Genomic DNA, 25,487 nt, shown 5'->3' with positions numbered 1-25,487 from the left:
CCACCATCAACATCATGGAGGATCACGATTGACCAGAAACTAACTGGACCAGCCACATAAATACTGCGGCAACAAGAGCAGGTAAGAGGCTAGGTATTCTACATAGAAACATAGAAGGTCGGAGCAGGAGTAGGCCATTCGGCCCCTCGAGCCTGCTCCGCCATTCAATGCGATCATGGCTGATCATCCAAATTCAGTACCCGGTCCCTGCTTTCTCCCCATACCCCTTGATCCCTTTAGCCTAAAGAAATATATCCAACTCCTTCTTGAATATATTTAATGAACTGGCCTCCACCGCTTTCTGTGGTAGAGAGTTCCACAGGTTCACCACTCTCGGTGAAGAAATTCCTCCTCATTTCTGTCCTAAATGGCCTACCCTTTATCCTTAGACTGTGTCCCCTGGTTCTGGACTCTCAGACCATCGGGAACATCCTTCCTGCATCTAGTCTGTCCAGTCCTGTCAGAATGTTATAAGTTTCAATGAGATCACCTCTCATTCTTCTAAACTCCAGCGAGTACAAGCCCAATCGACCCAATCTCTCCTCATAAGTCATTCCTGCCATCCCAGGTATCAGCCTGGTGAATCTTCGCTGAACTCCTTCCATGGCAAGAACATCCTTCCTCAGATAAGGCGACCAAAACTGCACGCAATACTCAAGATGTGGTCTCAGCAAGGTCCTGTACAACTGCAGCAAGACATCCTTGTTCCTGTACTCAAACCCTCTCGCTACGAAGGCCAACATACCATTTGCCTTCTTAACCGCCTGCTGCACCTGCATGCTTACCTTCAGCGACTGGTGCACAAGGACGCCCAGGTCTCGTTGCAACTGGAAAGTACTGAAGTACAAAGGGATCTGGGGGTCCTGGTGCACGAAACTCAAAAGGTTAGTATGCAGGTGCAGCAAGTGATTAAGAAGGCCAATGGAATGTTGGCTTTCATTGCTAGGGGGATAGAATGTAAAAATAGGGAGGTATTGCTTCAGTTGTACAAGGTATTGGTGAGACCGCACCTGGAATACTGCATACAGTTTTGGTGTCCATACTTAAGAAAAGACATACTTGCTCTCGAGTCAGTACAAAGAACGTTCACTCGGTTAATTTCGGGGATGAGCATATGAGGAGAGGTTGAGTAGATTGGGACTCTACTCATTGGAGTTCAGAAGAATGAGAGGCGATCTTATTGAAACATATAAGATTGTGAAGGGGTTGGATCGGGTGGATGCGGGGAGGATGTTCCCGATGATGGGTGAAACTAGAACTAGGGGGCATAGTCTCAGAATAAGGGGCTGCTCTTTCAAAACTGAGATGAGGAGGAACTACTTCACTCAAGAGGGTGGTAGGTCCATGTGATAGAACGGATTCTTTTACCCTCAGTCTGGTTCAGTAATCACTGAGTCGAATGTAACTGGAGAATTCAAACGATTTATTTTCCGCGGAGTCTTACTCTGAAATGTCGGCACCGACTCCTGCAAGAGTCTGACGAACCCAACAGAGCAAGCAATTTGTCATACAGTGTGCTACATTATTATACTTGCATTTGAGAAGACATTAACACCTCGTACATTCCTGCACCAATCCTGAGCTGTGCACGTATACATTTAATTTGATTTCCTGGCCTGGCAGTTTGAAATAAAGAAGTCACATTTAACTGAATGGGTTACAGCTAAGTAAACATCCTGGTAATGTGTTCACGATCACCTAAACATTATGGTAATGCGTTTGCAATCACGGTAATGCGTTTTCTGATCGCCTATTGTCTGTATAACTTCTGCATGCTGCCTTACATTGTTTCTACCAGCAAAGTGTGACATTGTGGGCGCCAGCCATATTTGCAGCCAAAGATCAGTTTAGCCTTTTTATTTTACTTCTTGCTGCCTTCACAGTTTCTTGTTTCTATTTCCTTGACCTTGGTATTCTCATTCCCTCCTTTTATCATTCTATGATAACCAACCGTTATTCGGTTACGTCTATTTTATTCAGTCGATCAAATTCTTTATTATCATCGTACTTTACTTCCTTCATTTCACATTCATTGGTCGGTCTTACCATTAACATCTTTGGGCTACCTATTTTCTCCAAAGCTAGCTGCATTCTTCCTAGCACACATTTCATGATTGCTAGTCCAATAAAAATACAGGCGATTGCAACTACTAGGTACATAGCCATATTTATCAACCAGTCATACCATCCTCCAAATCCCCAGTCTCCCCAGTTACTTGCTTCCTTCATATTATCCATTTGTTCCCTTATCTTAGTGATAAAGCGGGTGATGTTCTCTGTCTGGTCTCAGACTCCCATAAGGCATTTACCTTTTACTATTGCACAGACACCACCTTCTCGGGCCAGCAGGTAGTCTAGGGCATATCTGTTTTGCATAGTGAATAACCTGAGTTCCGACAATTCTTTAGTAACTGCGTCGAGGGCCCCCATGGTAGCATTACCCAGGATGGTGAGGCCACAGATAAGGTAGTTCCGGTTATTGGCGGCCAGATAGGCTCCAATATAGCCTATAGAGAACAGGCCAGCAAATCCATATCCTATAGAGGTTCCGTGTCCTCCTAGGGATTCAGGATCTTTCCACTTGGAGCAAAACTCTTTCGAGGCTGCCCTGACTACTATTTTTCGGTGGGATGTCCATTGGGAGGGGCAGGGTACTGTGGTAGGGGTTAAGGTAGCGATGGGTACCGTCCGGGGAGCGGTATCTATTACCATGTAATTAGTAGCTCTTCCTTGGCTCAAGAAAAAGTAGCCTGGTTTGGTATATATCACGGATATGTGTTTCTGCCTTGTGCTTAAATGGCTCGGGGGAAGGAAATAGTCAAAACCTTGGATCTCACGAGTATCAGTAGGCTGGGTATTAGCTATTTTTACTAGCATAAAGGTTTCCCCCCCTACCTTCAGAGTTGTCCCATCCCCTTCTCCACATAAAACTTGTACTCCTTCGGTTATTGACACACATGCGGGTTGCTCGCATGTGCAGCTACCAGTGTCTGGTCCTATCGTACACTGATGGTGGAGGCAGCGTGTCACCAAGCAGGTGTAGTTCTGCTTAACCCATACTGACCTACAACCATAGCCCGTCCCATTCCAACAATTCTCATAGCCACCAGGGTCCCTGCTTAGTTTCAGGCAATTGGCGGGCGGGGTTAAGGTATAGGGTATTGTTATATTGGTTGTGGGAGGGAGAAGGTGAGCATTTAAAAGAAAGTCCGGGGGAACAATAACCGGGGTTGGGGCAAACACCCCCTCAACAGATATCAGGGGCGGCTAACAAACAATTGACTCTGGTGAGTATAGGGCTGCGTGAGTCTGGAGGAATAGGTTGCCCGTCGGGGTTTCTTCAGGGAAAGTGTGTTGGAGATCTCGTTCATGTCTCTTTGTGAGGATACCTTCTACCCTCGAATAGTCGAAGCTGCTCATAGGGGGCAGTCCGTTTCTTTTCCTTTCCTGGTTGGACTTCTGATAACAGCTTTGTCCTTTGGTATCGGTAGTTCTGTTGCACGGTCCTGCAGTAACAGACTTGGTCACCTGGCGTCGACAGACGTAATCAAATTTACACTTGGTCCAACGGCATGGCAATGTTCCTCTGTGTATGTATCTCAGCATTAGCGAGCGGTGGGGCTGTCTAATAAGCCCAATGTAGGTGTCCCAGTTGATCACGTTCCATTTCCCGAACCCGCCTGGGTTATCATCATTGCACCGAAGCACGTCTCCGTGGCATAGGTGGTGTACCCGCTTGGGTTGGTTCCGCCGGCATGTTCTCCTTCTGGGCTGTTGAGTTATTCCAAGGGTGATCAGGACACTGATAGAGAGGATCCACAGCGACGTCTGCATGGCTGGTCGGCGCAGCACGTCTGTTTAGGGAGAGATTTCTTGGAAGCAAGAGAGGTTAGCATTCTTTAAGTTTCAGGCATAGCATTACTGACAATTTTACAGTGGTGGAGGTGAACCCAAGCACTCTTTCCCTCTACTTTGGCAGCAGTTGGGGTGGTGAGTAGGACTTGATAGGGTCCTTCCCAACGAGGTTCCAATCCTTTTCACGTCCAATTCTTGATTAATACATTCGCTCCGGGCTCGACCTGGGACGGACTGACTATAGGAGGGAGGTCGATGTAAGCAGCGCGTACCCGGGAGTGCAAACTTTTCAATGCCCTGGTTAACGACAAAATATAGTTAGTCATTTCTGCCGTCATGTGGTGAAAGTGGACAGTCTTTGGGACTTCCTGGTTCCACGGGGTTTTGAGAGGTCTGCCATATATGATTTCAGCAGGGCTTAATCTTGCTGCACCAGCCGGGGTAGTGCGTATTTGGAACAAGGCCACGGGGAGTAGTTTGAGCCATGTAGTTCCCGTCTCGGCCTGTAATTTGGCAAGTTTATTTTTCAAGGTCTGATTAGCCCGCTCGACCAGTCCGGCGGCCTGTGGCCCGTAGGCACAATGTAGCTGCTGTTGGATGCCCATTTGAGTGCAGAACTCCTTGTTTACCAGACCCACGAAGTGAGGGCCGTTGTCTGAACTTAATCGGTTTGGAATTCCGTACCTTGGAATAATTTCTCTCATTAAAACTTTTACAACAGTGGAGGCTTTGTTATCCGTAGTCGGGTAGGCCTCAATCCACTTACTAAATACATCAACAATAACCAGTACATATTTATAACACTGACACCTTTCTAATTCAATGTAGTCCATCTGGAGGGTCTCAAAGGGACCCGTGGGTAACGGCGTCTTACCCGTTTCACAAGGTATGCCTTTTCCCGGGTTATGCTGCTGACAAATGAGGCAGCGACTGCTAATACCTTGAGCCAGAGCTTGTAATCTAGGATGCCACCATGTAGCTAATAACGTGTCACTAGTTGCTCTGGCACCACAATGAGTTGCAAAGTGTATACATTCAATAACCCATAATGCTAGCTCATCTGACATACAAGTTTGCTCGGCAGGGGTGGCCCATAATTTAGACACACAATCATATGTACAACCGAGCTGTTTCCACAGTCCCTTATCAGAGTTAGGAGCGTCCTCCTGTAACTTAATGACGTCTTGGATGGTTGGCATTGGCTTTTCCAAGGGAGACTTGCTTTTATTTGAGCTTTTAGTCTGGCTCATCATTCTAGGCACAACCACTCGTTGTTCCTGAGACGCTTCCCTAGCTTCCTGGTCTGCGCATCTATTCCCTATATCTACAGGGGTCTGTCCTGCTGTGTGTGCGGAGCACTTTATCACGGAGATCTGTTTTGGTAGCATGAGGGCTTGTAGCGAATCAGATACTAATTTTTGATGAGATATCTGTGTTCCTGCAGAGGTTAGGAACCCTCTTTTTCCATAATTGTCCGAAATCATGAACCACTCCGAAGGCATATCTCGAGTCTGTATAAACGTTAACCTTTAAGTCCTTTCCTAAGATACAAGCTCGTATTAATGCGAACAGTTCTGCTTGTTGGGCGGAATACGGAAACTCAAAGGCGGCAGACTCCAAAGTATTACTGTCCTGATCTACGATTGCATATCCAGAAAGTCTTTTCCCAAGGGGACTGACGGACGCACTTCCATCTACATACATGGTTGTGTCAGGACTCTGCATTGGGGCATCAGATAGATCCTCCCTGACGGAGGTATCTTCCTTGATTAAAAATAGACAATCATGTCCTGGGTCTGTTTGTTCGAGGGGTGGTTCTGAGAGAAAACATGCTGGGTTGATAGTAGTACAATGCTTCTTAATTGAAATGCGCATAACAGGTCTCTGGCCATGAGATTGCAGTCCAGCCCATCTGTGATTACGAATTGGTGTTTTACGGACTCATTTTGAAAGGCTACTTCAACTGGTTCGGATATCGGGTACTGGCACACTTGTCCTTGGAATCCGGACAGGCTTTGTGTCTCCCCGGATTTAGGGAGATTGAGCTCTGATCGGACAGATGACATAGCAGCTCCGGTGTCTACCAGAAACGTATGTCGGCTCCCTTCAATCAGCAGGGATAGAACGGGCTCCTTGTCCGACTGGAACCCATTCGCCACGAGGTTGACTAGTCAGTACTGGGGAAACGGATTATTCTGGGAGAAGTCTGTATATCTTCCTCGTCCCCGATTTCCCTGCCAACCTCCCCGTTGTCCTTGCATGTGGCCCCCTCTTCCTTGTCTTCGGGAGGGACATTCCCTGCTCCAATGGCCTTGCTGGCCACAATTAAAACAGGTATCTGACCCGGCTTGCCTCCCTCCTCTTCCTCTATCGCCGAAATTTTGTCTTGGGGGAGCGTAGGGTGGGCCATAATTAGGGACGGTTGGTCCGTTGGGATGGCTGGTATCTCTGTACCCTTGTCTATCAACCCACCCTGGGACGCAGTACTGGGGCTCTGTCTGATATCCTATCACATCTTGGGTGGGCTTTGGCTCTTCCTTTTTTATCACGTACTCAGTCTTGACCTTGACCTGGGGCTGACTCTCCTGACTCTTACTCTCTTTCCAATAATATTTCACTGCCCTGGCCATCTGGCTGGGACTATTCTCTGACCAGTCCATATTGTTAGTCTTAATTGCTTCAGACACCGAGGTTGGTAGACAATTTATCAGGATAGCACAGTATTGCGGCGAGTTTGCTCCGTTCCAGTAATTAGCATCTCCTGACTGACTCCGATATACCTCAGAGAATCTCTCTAGGAATTCCTCTGCTCCCTCGCCCTTTCGTGGTTTAGTATCCAACACCTTGGATATATCAATGGGTTTCTGCAGGGTGGCGGTTAAGGCAGTGAGTATGGCGCGTTCACGAGCAGCACTCTGTGCGTTTTGAGCCTCTAATGTGGCATGGTCCTCAAAGCCTAGGTTAACCAAAAACCTTGCATGTTCGGCGGGATTCAAGATCTGCTGTACTAACGCCCATAAGTCTCTTGATTCAGCATTATAGACGAGTATAGTAGTCCGGAGGAATTCTACAAACAAGGTGGGGGATTTCTTCCTATCTGGCATCCCGGCTAAGATAGCCATTATCTCGTTAGGTATCTTCTACCCCTGGAAACCTATGGTCCGGGGGTTATCGGCGGCCACTGGAATATTTGCGTTAAAGGCAGGGTTAGGCATTTGTTTCACCGGCAACTGCCGGGGTGTCGGTTTATGTCTGGCGGGTCTCTCGGTATCAGATTCTGATTCCAGGGATGACAAGTCGTCTCCTGAATCTCCACTGTCAATGTCACTATGGTCCCGGCACTCTAAAAAGGACCTTAAAGCCTTGAGGGTACTCTGGCTCTGACTCTCTAGTCTCTGACTTTGAATCATCTGCCTTTGATTTCTCCGTTTTCGTGACCTTGATGGACTGGGTTGGGGTGGGGAAGGTGTCGTCGGGGGCCGATTATTCTTAGTCCTGAGTCGGGTGTGAAAGGCAACAGGGTCGGTATACTGGGGACCCGGTTGTTGGTCTCCCATCTGGACCGGCGGGGAATTATTTACTTGAACCGTGACTGACGGCGGCGGGGAAACGGCACTGGCAGGTACTTGAGGTGTCGGCGCGGGGGTTTGTGCAGCTGGTGCGGGTGCCACCGGGGGATAAATGTTAACGTACCGGGGGGGGGGGGGGGGGGGAGCGTGGGGAACAACCTGAGCCCTGTGATTCCATTCGTCCAAATCATCATCACCATCTCCCTCTGTCAAGGCAAGGCCAACCATTGGATTACGTAATCCACTCTTATCAGCCTTTCCAGGCTCGCTCGTGGTCTTTTCAGACTCCTGTTTTGAGCGTTTCTCATGAGCGCATTCCTTTTTCAATACCTCTACTGATTTGACTACCCCTCCCCCTGTAAGTGCTATTCCTAATTTTAAGGCATTATCCTGCCAACTTGCTAACAAGGAAGTTTCTTTCAGTTCCTGACAGTACTGTCTCCATAGGGCAATTAGTTCTTTGGCTGTGGTACCCCTGTTACTTTTCCAAATTAGTTCTTGAGCCTTTTTAGCGGCATCTAGATTCTTAGTTCCTCCTAGTGGCCATTGATCACTTCCTAATTTCTTATTCAATCCTCCCGACAACTGTCTAAGTTGCTTTGCTTTGTCAGGATGTTGTTCACAAAGGGTCTGTAAGGCGCTACCCGATTCAGTCGTGGTATCTAAACAGTTGCCCATCTTACTCCCCTTGTGAACTTTACACAGTCGCGTTTTAAACTTGTTCAGAGCCTAGGCGGGCCAAGTGATATACGAGGTCGACGCTCTTTACCTGACACAAGTGCTTATTTCTAAGTTTACACAGTTCCTAGTTATTCCCTCAGTACGTAAACTGACCCTCAGTGAAATCCGATCACTGACCCTCAGTGATATCTGATCACTGACCTAATCACCTATCCCTTCCAGTATTCGCCAGACTGACCTGGATCTCGGCGGGACACCACACGGGAGTTAGCGATTGGCCGACTCGTCGTCAGACTGGCGGAATCAGAGGCAAACCGAGGTAGTACAAGAAACTACTTACATCGGGGGCCCATTTCCTCTCTCCACGTCCGAGACGATTCAACTCTTAGTTCGCGAACTCTCGGTGACTGTCCGTTGAGATCCCACTTCTGACACCAAATGATAGAACGGATTCTTTTACCCTCAGTCTGGTTCAGTAATCACTGAGTCGAATGTAACTGGAGAATTCAAACGATTTATTTTCCGCGGAGTCTTACTCTGAAATGTCGGCACCGACTCCTGCAAGAGTCTGACGAACACAACAGAGCAAGCAATTTGTCATACAGTGTGCTACATTATTATACTTGCATTTGAGAAGACATTAACACCTCGTACATTCCTGCACCAATCCTTAGCTGTGCACGTATACATTTAATTTGATTTCCTGGCCTGGCAGTTTGAAATAAAGAAGTCACATTTAACTGAATGGGTTACAGCTAAGTAAATATCCTGGTAATGTGTTCACGATCACCTAAACATTATGGTAATGCGTTTTCTGATCGCCTATTGTCTGTATAACTTCTGCATGCTGCCTTACATTGTTTCTACCAGCAAGGTGTGACATTGTGGGCGCCAGCCATATTAGCAGCCAAAGATCAGTTTAGCCTTTTTATTTTACTTCTTGCTGCCTTCACAGTATCTTGTTTCTATTTCCTTGACCTTGGTATTCTCACATGGAATATGCTGCCCCAAAAAGCTGTAGAAGCTACATCATTACATAAATTTAAAACAGAAATAGACAGTTTCCTAGAAGTAAAGGGAATTAAGGGTTACGGGGAGCGGGCAGGAATTTGGACATGAGACTAGGTTCGGGTCGGTCATGGCCCTGTGGATAGCGGAGCAGGCCCAGGGGCCGTGTAGCCTGATCCTGCTCCTATTTCGTGTGTCTAATTCTGTTAGATTCAGGAGATGGTTCTGTGATAGTGGATTGGCGGTTAGGATCAGATCAGCCATGATCTTATTGAATGGCGGAGCAGGCTCGAGGGGCCGATTGGCCTACTCCTGCTCCTATTTCTTATGTTCTTATGTTCCCCTTCTCCCAATCTATTGCCATTTAGATAATAATCTGCCTTCCTGTTTTTGCCACCAAAGTGGATAACCTCACATTTATCCACGTTATATTGCATCTGCCATGCTTCTGCCCAATCACCCAACATGTCCAAATCATCCTGGAGTTTCTCGACATCCTCCTCACAGCACACACGTCCACCCAGCTTTGTGTCGTCTGCAAATTTGGAGATATTACATCTAGTTCCCTTGTCCAGACCATTTATATATATTGTGAATAGCTGGGATCCAAGGACCGATCCCTGCGATACCCCACTAGTCACTGCCTGCCATTTGGAAAAAGACCCGTTTATTCCAACTCTGCTTTCTGTCTGCCAACCAGTTCTCTATCCAAGTCAATACCTTACCCCTAATCCCATGTGCCTTAACTTTACACACTAATCTCTTATGCGGAACCTTATCGAAGGCCTTCTGAAAGTCTAGATACACCACATCCACTGGTTCTCCCTTATCTATTTTACCAGTTACATCCTCAAAAAATTCCAGTAGATTAGTCAAGCACGATTTACCTTTTGTGAATCCATGTTGACTTTGTCCGATCCTGTCACTGTTTTCCAAGTGCTCTGCTATTACATCTTTTATAATGGACTCTAGTATTTTCCCCACTACCGATGTCAGGCTTACCGGTCTGTAATTCCCCGTTTTCTCTCTACCACCTTTTTTGAATAGTGGGGTAACATTAGCTACCTTCCAATCCATGGGTACTGTTCCAGATTCCATCGAATGTTGGAAGATGATCAGCAATGCATCTACTATTTCTAGGGCCACTTCCTTAAGTACCCTAGGATGTAGATTATCAGGCCCTGGGGAGTTATCGGCCTTCAGTCCCATCAATTTCCCTACAAATACTGATTTCTTTCAGTTCCACCCTTTCATCAGACCCTATGTTCCCCGGCATCTCTGGGAGGTTATTTGTGTCCTCCTTTGTGAAGACAGAACCAAAATATGTATTTAGTTGGTCAGCCATTTCTTTGTTCCACATTATAAATTCCCCTGATTTTGACTGCAAGGGATCTACGCTTGACTTCACCAATCTTTTTCTCTTCACATATCTATCGAAGCTTTTACAGTCAGTTTTTATGTTCCCTGCAAGCTTACTCTCATATTCTATTTTCCCCTTCTTAATCAATACCTTTGTCCTCCTTTGTTGAATCCTAAACTGCTCCCAATCCTCAGGATTATTGCTTTTTCTGGCCAATTTGTATGTCCTCTCCTTGGATCTTATGCTATCCCTAATTTCCCTTGTTAGCCACGGTTGAGTCACCTTTTTTGTTTTATTTTTATGCCAAACTGGGATGAACAAATTCTGTAGCTCATCCATGCGGTCTTTGAATGTTTGCCATTGCCTATCCACCGTCAACCGTTTGAGTGACATTCCCCAATCAATCCTACCCAACTCGCGCCTCAGACCATCGTAGTTTCTTTATTTAAATTGAGGACCCTTGTCTCCGAGTCAACTACTTCATTCTCCATCTTAATGAAGAATTCGATCATATTATGATCGCTCCGACCCAAGGGGCCTCGTACAACAAGATTGCTAATTAATCCTTTCTCGTTACATAATACCCAGTCTAAGATGGCCTGATCTCTGGTTGGTTCCTCGACATATTGGTCCAGGAAACCATCCCGTAAACACTCCAGGAATTCCTCCTCCACAGTATTGTTACTAATTTGGTTAGCCCAATCAATATTTAGATTAAAGTCACCCATGATGACTGCTGTGCCCTTATTGCATGCTTCTTTCATTTCCCTTTTAATGCCATCCCCAACCTCCGCCTTGCTGTTTGGAGGTCTATATACCACTCCCAATAACGTTTTCTGCCCCTTGGTATTTCTCAATTCTACCCATACAGATTTCACATCATCAGAGCTAATATCCTTCCTTACAATTGTGTTAATCCCTTCTTTAACCAGTAATGCTACCCCACCTCCCTTTCCTTTTTGCCTATCTTTCCTGAATATCGAATACCCCTGGATGTTGAGTTCCCAACCTTGGCCATCCTTGAGCCACGTTTCCGTAATCCCAACCAAATCATATTCGTTTACCCCTATTTGTGCAGCCAATTCATCCACCTTATTACGAATGCTCCTCGCATTAAGACACAAAGCCTTCAGGCTTGTTTTTTTAACGCTCTTAGACCTATTAGAATTATTATTTACTGTCGCCACGTTTGATTTAAACCGTCGATTTCTCTGACTGCCACTTTTGTTTTTCTCCTTCCTATCTTTTGCTTTTATCCTTGTTTCCCTTTCCTCTGTCTCCCTGCTCAGGTTCCCAACCCCCTGCCATTTTAGTTTAAACCCTCCCCCAGAGCACTAGCAGACACTCCCCCTAGGACATCGGTTCCAGCCCTGCCCAGGTGCAAACAGTCCGTTTTGAACTGGTCCCACCTCCCCCAGAACCGGTTCCAATGTCCCAGGAACTTGAATCCCTCCCCGTTGCACCATTCCTCTAGCCACGTATTCATCTGAAATATCCTTCTATTTCTACTCTGATTAGCACGTGGCACTGGTAGCAATCCTGAGATTACTACCTTTGAGGTCCTATTTTTTAATTTACCTCCTAACTCCCTATATTCCGCTTTTAGGACCTCATCCCACTTTTTACCTATATCGTTGGTACCTATATGCACTACAACAACTGGCTGTTCACCCTCCCCTTCTAAGATGTTCTGCAGCCGCTCGGAGACATCCTTGACCCTTGCACCAGGAAGGCAACACACCATCCTGGAGTCTCGTTTGCGGCCGCAGAAGCGCCCATCTATTCCCCTTACAATAGAATCCCCTATTACTATAGCTCTACCCCTCTTTTTCCTCCTGTCCTGTGCAGCAGAGCCACCCCTGGTGCCAGGAAGTTGGCTGCTGCTGCTTTCCTCTGATAAGCCATCCCCCCCGACAGTACTCAAAGTGGTGTATCTGTTTGAGAGGGGGATGTCCACAGGGGAACCCTGCACTACCTGCCTGTGCCTAGTACTCTGCCTGTTGGTCACCCCTTCCCTTTCTGCCTGTCCAACCTCTACCTGCGGTGTGTCCAACTCCGTAAACGTGCTATTCACGACATCCCGAACGCTCCAGTATGCATCCAATCGCAGCTCCAGTGCCGCAATGCGGTCCGTCAGTAGCTGCAGCTGGATGCACTTCCTGCACACGTAGTTGCCAGGGACACAGGAAGTGTCCCTGAGTTCCCACATATCGCAGGAGGAGCATACCACGTGGCCGGGCTGTCCTGCCATGACTTACCCTTTAATTAATTGAAATTAAATTAAATCAATCAATCCCACTAATTACACTACAGTTAAATTGTTTACCAACAGTCCCTGCTACACCAGAGAGACCTTAGTAACTATAAACCACAGAGTTTAAGTTTAAAAAGAGAGAAATACTCACCAACCAATCACCTACCTGCTTTCTGGTGACGTCGCACTTCAATTACTTTTTACTTCTCTCCCTCCCTCTGAGCTCGGAGATTGGAGACTGGTGCGCCTCACCTGGTCTTGGAGCTGTTTTTAAATACTGCCGCCTCGGTCGCCTCATCCCTCGCAGGTCCGCCCGCCTACCGCCGCTGGTCTGAGGCCTCACCTGGTCTCGGAGCTGTTTTTAAATACTGCTGCCTCGGTCGCCTCGTCCCTCGCAGGTCTGCCCGCCTGCCGCCGCTGCTCTGAGGCCTCACCTGGTCTCGGAGCCGTTTTTAAATACTGCCGCCTCGGTCGCCTCGTCCCTCACAGGTCCGCCCGCCTGCCGCCGCTGCTCTCTCTCTGTTCCCCTCCAAGACACACACCATCCAAGTTCCCCTCCAAGTCACACACCATCCTGACTTGGAAGTATATCGCCAATCCTTCATCGTTGCTAGGTCAAAATCCTGGAACTCACTCCCTAACAGCACTGTGGGACCTTCACCACACGGACTGCAGCGGTTCAAGAAAGCAGCTCACCACCACCTTCTCAAGGGTATTCTGCGGCGAGTGTCGCACCTTCTGACTCTCAGAAGCCATTCCACCATCTACAAGGCACAAGTAAGGAGTGTGATGGAATACTCTCCACTTGCCTGGATGAGTGCAGCTCCAACAACACTCAAGAAGCTCGAAACCATCCAGGACAAAGCAGCCCGCTTGATTGGCACCCCATCTAACGCCTTAAACATTCACTCCCTCCACCACTGGCATACCATGGCTGCAGTGTGTACCATCTACAAGATGTACTGCAGCAACTCACCAAGGCTTCTTCGGCAGCACCTCCCAAACTCGTGACCTCTTCCACCTAGAAGGACAAGGGCAGCAGGAGCATGGGAACACCACCACCTCCAAGTTCCTCTCCAAGTCATACACCATCCTGGCTTGGAAGATATCGCCGATCCTTCATCATTGCTAGGTCAAAATCCTGGAACTCACTCCCTAACAGCACTGTGGGAGGACCTTCACCACACGGACTGCAGCGGTTCAAGAAAGCAGCTCACCGCCACCTTCTCAGGGGCATTTAGGGATGGGCAATAAATACTGGCCTTGCCAGCGACGTCCGCATCCCATAAACGAATTTTTTTTAAAACTTCTCTCTTAAGGCGTTAATGATTTGATCAGCAATGGTGCATGGGCACTGGTCCTCTGGCAAGTCACTCAGTGGCTCTTTGTTAGCTTAGACCATAAGCTTATTCAACATTGAAGAGGGTGGAGGGGAAAAGTGGCCATAATGCAACTTGATCCTGTCTTCACATGAACTCTTCAGCATGGGTCATAGTATATTTACAAGGAATGGGACCCAAGGCATCGAGGCCAAATGAAGCACAACTTCTGTTAGTCCAGCAGAGATCAGCATAAACTGGGGTCGGAAACAGAGTTCCGAGCTGTAAGGCAGAAGCAGGCTGCACACAGTCATTGTGCTATCCAGGTTTAGCACAAAAGTCTAGGCTGACACTCCAGTGCAGTGTGGAGGGAGTGCTGCACTGTCGGAGGTGCCGTCTTTCAGATGAGACGTTAAACCGAGGCCCTGTCTGCTCTCTCAGGTGGACGTAAAAGATCGCATGACACTATTTCGAAGAAGAGCAGGGGAGTTATCCCCGGTGTCCTGGTCAATACTTATCCCTCAAATCAACAGAACAAACACAGATTATCTGGTCATTATCACATTGCTGTTTGTGGGAGCTTGCTGTGTGCAAATTGGCTGTTGCATTTCCTACATTAGAACAGTAACTAAACTTCAAAAAGTACTTAATTGGCTGTAAAGCGCTTTGGGATGTCCGGTGGTCATGAAAGACGCTATAGAAATGCAAGTCTGTCTGTCTGTCTTTCGGATGAGATGTTAAACCAAGGCCCCGTCTGCCCTCTCAGGTGGACATAAAAGATCCCATGGAACTATTGCAAATAAGAGCAGGGGAGTTCTCCTTGATGTCCTGGACAATATTTATCTTTCAATCAACATCACTAAAACAGATTATCTGGTCATTATCACATTGCTGTTTGTGGAAGCTTGCTGTGGGCACATTAGCTGCCACATTTCCGACATTACAAGTGACTACATTTCAAAAGTACTTCATTGGCTTTAAAGCACTTTGGGACATCCGGAGGTGACGAAAGGTGCTGTATAAATGCAAGACTTTCTTTCTTATTGGGGAGAGAAGCAAGCCTTTATAGGAGGAAGTGAAGGAGGTAAGGAGGTCTACAGTTGTGACAGTGTGGCGGGTTTTCATTTAAACCAGGTGAACTTGCAGGAGCGAGAGTAAGTGTGTAACAGCATATTTAGACCTTAGGGGGAAACTAAAGAGAAAAGTTCAAAAGAGTAATGAAAACAGCAGTAACCAAAATAAGGACGGAAAAGGGAAAAAGACACAAAAGCTTAGAGGTGAGAGAGGGAGCACCTATGGGGTACTAGAAGAGCCTCCCCTGATAATAGGAGGAGCATTCAAGTCTTGGACAAACTTGGACTTTAAAGAGTGTTGAACTCGGAGTCCCAATTGTGACATTCTCTTGCGCTGCCAAACAACCTCCTCCTTGTATAATGTAACTGTTATCTACAGATCCATTGCACCCCCCCCACCCAAAGGGACTGCAAAAAGAGCATCGAGCACTTTTTATTTTTTAAGTCTCGCGGACCAATGCCTAACAGCATGACTCCTTCCCCAGGTTCTCACAGGTGTAAGCTATCCCAAAAGTCTGCAAGCTATCCTATAAAACAGAAACTGTAATAAAAAGAGGGGGGGAAAAATATTTAAATGTTTCAAGTGGTCAGTTTTGATCACACCCCAAGTCAGCAAGCTGGAAGACTGACATTAAAAAAACACAGGGCCAAGGTGTAATTTACTGTAGAAGGTGCACTCAGAAGCTTACAGAGCACTCACTTATCGCACCGAGACTCCCCACTTTGTAAACATGGATCAGTAATTGATGTGCAGATTGCACACAAGCAAAGACTAAATATGGGGATAACTAACCTCCCCACCTGACCTCCGTGCAGTCAAGTGACAAGCACTGTGCCCAGGGTGGAAATCCATTCAAAAAAAAGGAGGCAATACATTTGGCACATTTGAAAGTTACCTGCCAAAGAAACTGTTGCACTCTTGTGCTGTTATTTTAAGTGATTATTTCAAACACATACACATGAATTGGTTTAAATGTGCCTCTTTCCTCTACTTTCTCTTCCAGTCCTTAATGCTCAACTTTAGAAGCGTCAAGTGCTGCTGTCACTATGCCCAGTTGGTGTGTTGGTACCAATATGCTCTGGGAGAAATTGCACTTAAGCTAATGCACTCTAATATTGAGCAACATGTTATGCAACACACAAATCATCATTTCAGATTGCTCTCTCTCACCACAACTGCCACCAGTGACAGATCACTTAACCATCACCATTCATTATTATACAGCTCAAATTTTTCTTTAAAAAAAAATCAAAGGACAAATTCAAAATCCTGCTGACGAGTGCTTTTTCAGTTCAAGTGGAGTTGGCACAAATCTCTCACAAGCGCCATTGTGACAATACGGTCATCTTTCTTTACTTCTTCCCGACAACGCCTCCAACATTCAACAATGGCTCGTTTTTACTCTTGCTTCAAGAGACTGCGAGCGCACACAGGCGGTGTTACAGCTAGCCTTTAATGCCCCACTGCACCTCGGACCCAAACTACTGAAACAAAGTGCGGGGGGGTTTGGGGTGTTGGTTTGAAGAGATTGAGACCAAAAAAAGGCTTGTCCAAATGGATGAATCTTGGCCAAAAGCATGACATTAAATGCGAGGTCAAACACATCAGCTAGTTGTGGGCATAACTCAATTATGCAGGCTGTAAATGTAGACAATGCACACTCAGTCTCGGCATACTAAACTCTGCCAACATCACTGGCCATTTATAACCTCTCATTATCAGCTGCTGGTGATTTTTCTCAATTAAATTTTAACCTTTACAGCGACAAGCCTATGTTTTTCCTGAAACCGAGATAAAATCAACCAAAAGGCATTAAACTTTCCTACCTGCTGGATACTGTATGCTGTAATTGATTCCTTACAATTCTCCCAGTTCACACTGTTACATTCCCATGTTTTCCATTCACCCCCCTCTTATGATTCACTTGTGGGTAGAGTGGACATTACCATGGGCCAGCAGTCTGGTACATCTCAAAAGTGCTCATTGCTCATATGGGAGCCTGAATAGTGAGCCAGCGTGCTGAATGATGGCTTTTACTCGGGAGGTGGAAAGAGTCAGAGAAAAGAGCCATCACAGCCAAGCCTGTTCCTATCCTCAACCCTCTCCACAGATACTTACAGCACAGGTCAATCCTTCCCCTCCCTGGGAGCTCTGGATGGTGCCAACTCTGCAACCCCGATAAAGATTGGAGAACTCAGCACAGAACACAGAACCAAACCCTGGTTTTTAATGGCTTAGTGCCACACCATGTGGTGCATTTAGCCAATGAGACACGAGGGAGGCAATTAAACAATTTCAAAATATTCACACATTAGTTGAACTGCAATTGGGAATTGGGGGAAGAGGAGCAGGGGATTTGCAGAAAGCAAAGCTTCCGGAGCTAAAGGATTATTGCATTGTGAAGTATAAGAAGATATCAGCTCTTGAATTCACATTCGGTAAAAGAGACATTTTGTAAACTTATTTGTAGAAAAATACTCTTTGTAACAAATCTTTTTGGCAGGAGGGAAGAGGGGGAGGCGCAGGGGAGGGGAGGCGCGCGGGGAGGAGCGTGCGGGAAAGAGTGGGCGGGCAGAGGAGGAGCCGGAGGGGAGGAGCGTGCGGGAAAGAGTGGGCGGGCAGAGGAGGAGCCGGAGGGGGGCGCGCAGGGAAGGGAGGAGCTTGAGGGCGGTGCACGGGGAGGAGCGGGAGGGGGTGGAGTGGGGGAGGAGCGCATGGGGGAGGAGCCGGAGGGGGTGGAGTGCACGGGGAAGGGAGGAGCTTGAGGGCGGTGCGCGGGGGGAGGGGCGGGGGGGGGGGGGGGGGGGGGGAGAGTGGGGGAGGAGCGCACGGGGGAGGAGCCGGAGGGGGGCGCGCGGGGAGGAGTGCACGGGGAAGGGAGGAGCTTGATGGCGGCGCGCGGGGAGGAGCCGGAGGGGGTGGAGCGCACGGGGGAGGAGCCGGAGGGGGTGGAGTGGGGGAGGAGCCGGAGGGGGGTGGAGTGGGGGAGGAGCCGGAGGGGGTGGAGTGGGGGAGGAGCCGGAGGGGGTGGAGTGGGGGAGGAGCCGGAGGGGGTGGAGTGGGAGGGGGCCAGCTGTATGTATCTAACCAAACATATCTGCATCAGGAACAGTAAGTAATGGAGAAAATTTCCATCAAGAAATTTAAAAGCAGAAAAATATGCTGCATCTTCAATTCGCGGGGGTGGGTGGGGAAAGAGAGAGAAGAGTACGACAATGGGAGCACAGCAAGTTCGAAATTCATTTTTCACTGGCAGTTTGCTGAAAGAGAGCATCAGAAAGGAAAGTGTAGCAGCTAATGAGAGTAGGAAGGAAAGGGAGGAGGAGACGAAGGAGGAGGAGGAGGAGGAGGAGAAGGGAACCATCGCAAAAAGAGAAGAGAGACGTTTAAATACAATTTCATTTCTCCGGAATGCAATTATACGCCCACTAACTTGTCTTTTCCTCTTCACCTGCCATTCGTCATACTGATTTTAAAGAAACACTGTCAGAGAAATAGGAAATGACATATTGCCCACATATATAAAGGAATAAAAGAAATGATGGGGCACGTTTAAGAAATGCTTCACCTCACTGTCAGTTTCTGAATAGAGCCCATCCAGGCTATCTACACCAGAACTCAGGCCTACATTGTATTTGATGAATTATTCAAATAGAATTGTCAAGGTGCCTGGATAGATATAACACACACACTTATAAATGTAATATTGCATTTAATCTTTTCAGTGTTAAATATCCTCAGAATCTTTCAGAATACCAGTGTTCAGTCTGAGTGAGTCTTTCCACTTCCACAGACTAAATCCACAATAGCGGCCTGGACCATTACTCCAATAGGGCAGCACGTACCAAATGAGTCCTACAAACGGCACCTCCTATAGGCTGGAGCACAACACTGTCGCTCATGGAGAAGGACAGCACATAAAAACATCCTACGCAACTCTGAACTGAAGGGCCATCGAATACAAAACGGTTGGGGAAGGGGTTGAAATAGGCAGGAGAAAGGAAACAAAACAAGCTATGCCTGAGCCTCAAGAGTGATTATTGATAAAGACTGCCCACCTGGGCAAAATGCCCAAAGGCTGCAAGTGACAGTCAGTAAAAAAGGGAAAAAATAGTGAGGGAAGTGGAAGAATTGTAGAAAGGTCCCAGGCAACAGCCAGTTCTTAAACTCTGGACTGGAGTCTTCGTGTTTCAGAATTTCCACTGCCTTCTATGAACAGAGCAGAGGGGACAATTACTGACGCAATTCTTTGTAAAACTGGTTACTATGCCACTGATACAGGAGCATTTGAAAGAGCCAATATCTATGCCATAATTATACAAAATTGCATGCTTCTAGCCCACAATCCGATGCAAAAATGCGAGTATCTTCACATCCAATCACATTCCCCTCTGTCCTTTTATCCTCTGCTTGCAGTAAAGTTTCTTGGGTACCAGCACTCTTCCCCATACCTCAACGACGGGGCCATTTTACCCCCACACAAACCGAGACAGAAAGCAGCAACTGGCTCTTCGATCATATGTGGCATCACAACAGAGCCCAGTCCTGTCCTCATCCAATGTATATACATGTGGGACCTCCCACATGCTAAGGAACAGTGAACTATAATGAGAAGTAGGAATCCTGGCTTATTGAACATCTTACAAAAGCAAAATACTGCGGATGCTGGAAATCTGGAATAAAAACAGAAAATGCTGGAAATACTCAGCAGGTCAGGCAGCATCTGTGGAGAGAGAAACAGAGTTAACGTTTCAGGTCGATGACCCTTCGTCAGGACTGGAAAAAGCTGGAGATCGAACAGGTTTTTAAGCAAGTGTAGGGGCAGGGAAAGGGGGGAGGGGAGGAAAGAACAAAAGGGAAGGTGTGTGATAGGGTGGAAGGCAGGAGAGATTAAGAGACAAAAGAGATAATGCTGCAAGGCAAAAGGGGATGGTGATGGGAGAAGTTAAGGAACAAAAGATGACTCTAGATGAAGTGTAAATGGCAATAGCAGAATGATCGACAGCTGCCATGTGAGAGTGAGGGAAAAAAATGAAAAAAAAGATAGGGGCCGAGGTTATGGTCTGAAATTGTTGAACTTGATGTTGAGTCCAGAAGGCTGTAAAGCTGAGTCCAGAAGCCTAATCGAAAGATGAGGTGCTGTTCCTCGAGATTACGTTCAGCTTCATTGGAACAGTGTTAGAGGCCGAGGACAGAGAGATCGGAGTGAGAGTGGGAGTGGAGTGGAGCGGAGAATTAAAGTGACAGGCGACCGGAAGCTCAGAATCACCCTTACGGACTGAACGGAGGTGTTCCGCAAAGCAGTCACCCAATTTGCGTTTGGTCTCCCCAATGTAGAGGAGACCGCATCGTGAGCAGCGAACACAGTATACTAAATTGCAAGAAGTACAAGTAAATCGCTGTTTCACCTGGAAGGGGTGTTTGGGGCCCTGGACAGTGGGAAGGGAGGAGGTAAAAGGGCAGGTGTTGCAGCTCCTGCGCTTGCACGGGAAGGTGCCGGGCGAAGGGGAAGGGGTGTTGGGGGTGATAGAGGAGTGGACCAGGGTGTCGCGGAGGGAGCGGTTCCTTCGGAATGCTGAAAGGGGAGGGGAAGATGTGTTTGGTGGTGGGATCACGCTGGAGGTGGTGGAAAATGATCCGTTGAATGTGGAGGCTGATAGGGTTCCCCTTGTCCTCACCTTTCACCCCATCGTAGTTGCGAGTTTTTGGGGGGGGGGGGGGGAAAGAGGTGAGGCGGTGGGGGGGGGGGGGAGGGCAGAAGTGCGGGAGATAGAACGGACACGGTCGAGGGCTGTGTCAGCCACAGTAGAGGGGAATCCTCAGTTGAGGAAAAAGGAAGACATGTCGGAAGCACTGGTATGGAAGGTGGCATCGTCGGAGCAGATGCGGCGGAGACGGAGAAACTGGGAGAATGGAAGAGAGTCCTTACAGGAAGCGGGGTGGGAGGAAGTGTAGTCCAGGTAACTGTGGGAGTCAGTGGGCTTATAGTGAATGTTTGTCAATAGCCTATCCCCAGAGATGGAGACGGAGAAGTCGAGGAAGGGAAGGGTTGGAGATGGACCATGTGAAGGTGAGGGAAGGGTGGAAAATGGAAGCAAAGTGAATGAAATTTTCTAGTTCAAGTCGAAGGCAGGAAACGGCACCGATACAGTCATCAATGTATCGGGGGGGGGGGGGGGGGGAAAAGAGGCGAGGGAGGGGACCAGAGTAGGACTGGAACAAAGTGTTCCACATACCCCACGAAAAGGCAGGCATAGCTTGGACCCATGCGGGTTCCCATAGCAACACCTTTGATTTGGAGGAAATGAGTGGAGTTAAAGGAGAAGTTGTTCAACGTGAGAACAACTTCAGCCAGGCGGAGGAGGGTAGTGGTGGATGGGGACTGGTCGGGCCTCTGTTCAAGGAAGAAGCAGAGCGCCCTCAGGCCATCCTGGTGGGGGATGGAGGTGTAGAGGGATTGTACGTCCATAATGAAAAGGGGACGGTTGGGGCCAGGAAACTGGAAAATGTTAAAGTGGCAGAGGGCGTCGGAAGAGTCGCGGACGTAGGTGGGAAGACACTGGACAAGGGGAGAAAAGATAGAGTCGAGATAGGAAAAGATAAGTTCCGTGGGGCAAGAACAGGCTGAAACGATGGGTCTACCAGGGCAGTCCTGTTTGTGTATCTTGGGAAGGAGGTAGAAGCGGGCTGTGCGGGGTTGGGGAACTATGAGGTTGGTGGCCGCGGGGGGAGGGGGGGGGGGGGGGGGGGGGGGAGGTGAGGTCAGTGACAGTCTTATTCCCCCCTTTCCCTGCCCCCGCTTGCTTACAAACCTGTTCCATCTCCAGCTTTTTCCAGTTCTGACGAAGGGTCATCGACCTGAAACATTAACTCTGTTTCTCTCTCCACGGATGCTGCCTGACCCGCTGCGTATTTCCAGCATTTTCTGTTTTTATTATTGAACTCTTCCTCGCTTGGGAACAGTGCAGCTGAGATGAGCTAACTCAGTGCAGAGCAAGAACTGAACCATGGGCGCCTTGCCAATTGGAATCACTAAATTCTCTGCTAGTTACCCACGGAACAAGTAGAGAACCCTCTCCCCCACCTCCTCTTACTTAAATCTTGGGTTTTAAAACATTCAAATGATTTTAGCGTCAGCCTTGCCTCTTCCACCTTTCAAATCCATACAAACGAAAGTGCCGTCTACGGGTGGACACAAAGATCCCACGGCACTATTTTGAAGAGCAGGGGTGTTCACCAACATTTATTCCTCAACCAACATCACAAAAAAATCATCTGGTTATTACATTGCTGTTTGTGGGAGGTTGCTGTGCGCAAATTGGCTGCCACGCGTTTCCCACATTACAACAGTGACTACTTTTCAAAAGTGCGTCATTGGCTGCAAGGCGCTTTGGGGCATCCGGAGGTTGTGAAAGATGCTATAAAAATTACAAGTTCTTTCTTTTTCTTTAAAAATAAAACCAGATCCAGTTCAGAGAGAGAAAAAAAAGGATCCACACATACGAAAATGCCATATGTATGTTAAATTAGACCATCTGTCCCAAACACACTGCAGAGATTCTGTTGAAGAACACAGCTCAGGCTCTACATGAGCTACCATAAAGCTAACACTATTCATCCTGCTGATCCACTGTTAGCACTTAAACACTTGGAACCTGGCCCACAACCACAAGACAAGAAATGTCTGACCACCAAGGTTCGCAAATAAGTTGAAGTCTGGTTGCACTCAGGGAATTGTTTTTTTTTAAAAAAGGCAAAATTCGAAACCTTACATGGGTGGTAGGATGTGGCAGGGACAATAGATTTGTGTTCCCCTCCTCCTCCTCCTCCTCCCTCCCCCCCACCACCCCCCCAGCAATTTTTCTCCCCTTCCGCCTCTGGAAGAGACTGGTGCAAAGGGCACACATCATCCGGCAGTGCCTTACCCATGGCCATTATTCCTGCATGACCCTCCACCCATCTGGCTGTTTAACCATTTTGGCATCACAGCTAAACACAGTCACATCTTAATGCAAAGTCAATATGTGTGTGCATGTCCTAGAAGAGACTGTTGCATTGGCATCAGGAGCAGGGGCCCCGGCTAATTTCTCCCATCACTGACTCGGGGGAGCAGAGGCTAATTTTACCATTGTTCTTGTTGCCCAGTTGAGGGGAGCCGGCAGACCTGGAGATCATCCTTGTCTGTATTGTATGACTCAGTTACTGGATAAACTCAATTAGACATCAGATGACCATTTTCTCAGCCTTCCGCCCCCCCATGCACACATTGCCTGGTCCTAGGAATAGGAGTGGGCCATTCAGCCCCTCCAGCCTGCTCCGTCATTCAATCAGAGCATGGCCAACGTCTCCTGAAGGTGCGCGGGCGCACATCAATTGGGAGCTCACACTCGGGCTGCTCACAAGCTGTTGCCGCTGGAAGACAACCCAAATTTAAAAAGGGACTGCGCATGAAAAAATATAATTAGAGGGAACATTGATGATGGCTGATCTGTTACCTCAACTACATTTACCCACCTTTGCTCCATATCTCTTACTACACTTGTCCAACAAATATCCATCAATCTCAGTCCTGAAAACTCCAATTGTCCCAGCAGCCACAGCCTTTTGGGAGAGAGAGTGTTGCTGATTTCCACTACCCTTTCTGTGTGTAAAGTGCTTCCCGATTTCCCTCCTAAATAGCCTAGCTTCCATTTTACGATTGTGTCCCCTTGATTTTGACTCCCCCAGTTCAGTGGGAAGTTCTGAAGCAGCAGTCCTTTGGAGTTACACTGTTGTCTATGAATACAGCAGTGGAGCTGGGTGGAGGGATGCGAGAATTACTGATGCCATTCATCACAAAAGTGTTGGTATCAGAGGAAAAAAAACAAGACATTTTAAGTCCATGTAGTGGTTATGTTACTGGACTAATAAACCAGAGAATGCAAGTTCAAATCTCGGCAGAATGAGAATTTGAATTCAGTTTAAATCTGGAAATAAAGTCAGTATCAGTAAAAGTGACCATGAAGCCATCGGATCGTCGTTAAACCCCAACTGGGTCTCCTGGAAACTTGCCGTTCTTACCCGGTCTGGGCTGTGTGTGACTCCAATCCCGCATCAACGTGTTTGACTCTTAACTGCCCCTCTGAAGTGGCATAGCAAGCCACTCAGTTATATAGGGCAACTAGGATTCTAGCTCATCTGAAGAACTCCTGGCTCTTCTTTGAACAGTGCAATGGATCTTTAAGATGAACCTGGGCCACCAGAATCGGCAGACAATAGGATCATAGAATGGTTACAGCACAGGAGGCCATTTGGCCTGTTGAGCCCATGCCGGCTCTCTGCAAGAGCACTTCAGCTAGTCCCACTCCCCCGCCCTTTCCCCGTAGCCCCACAAATTTTTTTCCTTCAGGTACTTATATAATTCCCTTTTGAAAGCCGTGATCGAGTCTGCCTCCACCACCCCTTCAGGCAGTGCATTCCAGATCCTAACCACTCGCTGCGTAAAAAAGATTTTCCTCATGTCACCTTTGGATCTTCTGCCAAGCAACTTAAATCGGTGTCCTCTGGTTCTCGACCCTTCCGCCAATGGGAACCGTTTCTCTCTATCTACTCAGTCTAAACCCCTCAAAACCTTGGTTTAAGGTAATTAAGCAGCACTGTCACTTTTTTCTTTTAAACCCTGGTCAACCAATTACAGGAATCAAAATTGAATGTGGCCGCACAAAACAGATGTCACTTACAGCAGATTTAAAGATATCTCTCAGCCTGCCTTGTCTGCACATGACTGGTGTCAAACTGACCAAATTGACGAGAATGACACTGAAGCAGACAGGCATCAGGAAATGCATTTTTAGGAATATTGGGGGAAAAATTCGGTATCTCCCCGTTTGGGGCGCAATTATCAGCCGGGCGCAAAGCTTAGCGCCGGGCACTAATTATCGCTTCCGACTGCAAACCCTAGAGGTGATTGGAGCGCTAAATCAGGCGCTATACACCCATCTTAAGGTGCTAACGCCGAGGAGCGAGACGCTACCTCAGAGCGCTGGCGAAGCTCATGTGATGTCAGTCTGCAATGGAACACAGACACACTGCCGCCGGCCAGTTCTTAAAGGGGAGGGTCGATCTTGCTCTCCATCCACACCTTGCTCATTGCAGCCTTGAATCTCGGCCTGGAGAGACCTGTACATCAAATCTGCTGGAAAGAGAATGGAGAGGCCCAGGAAAGAGCTCAGAGTGCAGCCCCCATAGTCTCTTCTAAATCAATTCAAGGAAGGACAAATCAAAATCAAAATGAACCTACAAAGTGCTGCTCAGTACCCAAAACTCCTTCACACAGCGTCGATTCTCTCCAGAAGTGTCTCTCTCTCTGAATGCATGGTGCAAAAATG

General features: G+C 47.6%; 1 protein-coding gene and 1 pseudogene across 2 annotated transcripts in view; both read right to left on the bottom strand.

Moving 5' to 3' along the window:
• The window catches only part of arhgap39 (Rho GTPase activating protein 39), a 549,348-nt gene that overhangs the window by 451,791 nt on the left and 72,070 nt on the right, over positions 1–25,487 (bottom strand). The window lies entirely within an intron of this gene.
• LOC147116915 (uncharacterized) lies at positions 1,409–10,322 on the bottom strand (annotated as a pseudogene).

Source organism: Somniosus microcephalus, chromosome 5 (genome assembly GCF_052327205.1).
Source record: "Somniosus microcephalus isolate GS21.2 chromosome 5, FLI_Smic_1.0, whole genome shotgun sequence".
Taxonomy (NCBI): Eukaryota; Metazoa; Chordata; class Chondrichthyes; order Squaliformes; family Somniosidae; genus Somniosus; species Somniosus microcephalus.
Note: the sequence above shows the minus strand (reverse complement) of the source record. Positions and strands in the feature narration are given on the sequence as shown.